General features: G+C 41.1%; 1 pseudogene; it reads right to left on the bottom strand.

The window, feature by feature from the left end:
• Positions 1-968: 968 nt before the first annotated feature.
• On the bottom strand, positions 969-1,086 carry LOC126420095 (5S ribosomal RNA; annotated as a pseudogene).
• Between the last annotated feature and the right edge of the window lie 811 nt (positions 1,087-1,897).

The following is a 1,897-nucleotide window of genomic DNA, read 5'->3' as shown; positions in this document are numbered from 1 at the left end:
TCAGTAAATATTACCAACCAACAGTTACAGCATCACTATTATTAATAAGCAAGTTCTTAACGCCAGAAGCTGCAGTACATTGTTATTGCCTATTATGAATCTTGCAGTGTTCGAAAGTGACTCCTTGGTTGTACCGTCAGTTCGTGCAAATGGACAGCGTTTTACGAGATGATTTCTTTGCCGAGGAAGAAATTGTCTCTCAGCCGAACTTAGAGGGTATGAAAGCGGAGAATCCATCTTGAGAGTCGTTGACAGTGGTAAGAAAATTGTTTTGTTATTTACCTCGCATTAGCAGCAGTCGGCTAAAACTCTAAAATTTAGTAGCACAATAGTTGCTTTATTGTAACGCCATACTTCACTTATTGTGCGCTTTAGCGCTTTCTGGTAAATATGTTTTGAATATCCACTTTATTACTGGTTCTCATGTAAATCCAGAACGACCAACAGGCGAGAAAGGTAGTAACATTGAAATTACATGCACAGAAGGAGAATTAATTTCGTACATGGGGTTCTCAGTCCTTTATTGTGACTTTTAGTGTTATAATGATATTATAATTGTTGTTATTGTAAAGAAATGAATTTGACATTCTACTTTTGTCTTCTTAAGCAAATTTTTCAAACATTTATTGTCTAGAAAATTCGTTGACTCCATTCAAGAATGCTGAAAATGGCACAGCAGTCACTGTTACGCTGGAGACGACAGTACTTCTTCACATTTATTGGTACACGATGGTTCTGATTTTTTAGCATAAAAAAACTTTGCCCGAAAGAAAAACAGGCCATGAAGACCGAACCGTACCATCCGACTGCCGTTCCATCCTCTGCACACAGGCGTGACTGGATGCCTATACGGAGGTTCATGTGGTCAGCACACCGCTCTCCCAGCCGTACGTCAGTTTACGAGACCGGAGCCGCTACTTCTCAGGTAGCTGCTCAGTTTCCCTCGCAAGGGCTGAGTGCACCCCACTTGCCAACAGCGTTCGGCAGACCGGATGGTTACCCATCCAAGTACTAACCCAGCCCAACAGCGTTTAACTTCTGTGATCTGATGGGAACCGGTGTTACCACTGCGGAAAGGCTGTTGGCTTGATTCTTTTACTGCAATTCAGATAACTTATCGAAAGTTGACGTTAGGAAAGATGTTGAAAGTGGAGGTACAGAATTTTGTGGTGACTTAAACAGTGACAGGAAAAGGAAATCTAAGGCCTGTCCTGAAGATGGGAAGAAAAGCACCCACAAAACTGTGAGAATGTGCGGACAAGCGTGTATTGGATATAAAAGAAGTCGAAGTGGCAGACTTACTCATAATAGTTCAAGAGAGGCACGAAAATTAGAATCGATGTTTACATCAAACGTGTGTCAAAAATCCGTTCAAAGGAAGCGGCATCAAATTTCTGTTAGTGACGGGCAGGCAATTTTCAAGAATTTCTGGGATACGATGTCATGGGATCAGAGGAAGATGTACGTAATCATTCTTGAGGACACAATTCCGGACAAGCTTCCATGGAAGATCAATGGTGAATCTAGGAGAAATGATACGGGCAAACATTAAGTATGCGAAAAAGTGTTTCTCAATAATCTTGGCATTTAAGAATAGATAGTGAGATATTGGCTGAATAATTCCAAACATGAGACGAACCCTGATTCAGAATCGTCGCGTTCCCGGATAAAACAAACAAAGAAGAAAGATGAGAAAAACATCGCACAAGAATACCTGGACTGTCTTCCGATACAGCCGTTACATTATTCCAGAAAATCCTCCTCCTAGCTATCTTGAGCCTATTGTACGAAGCAAGCAACAGCTGTTTGGACTCTTCATCGAAAAATGTAGTAAGGAACAGGTTTCAGCATTAACTGGGACCACCTTCAACTTGCTATTTGAAGAGAGTAATCTTAT

Source organism: Schistocerca serialis, chromosome 9 (assembly GCF_023864345.2).
Source record: "Schistocerca serialis cubense isolate TAMUIC-IGC-003099 chromosome 9, iqSchSeri2.2, whole genome shotgun sequence".
Lineage (NCBI taxonomy): Eukaryota > Metazoa > Arthropoda > Insecta > Orthoptera > Acrididae > Schistocerca > Schistocerca serialis.
Note: the sequence above shows the minus strand (reverse complement) of the source record. Positions and strands in the feature narration are given on the sequence as shown.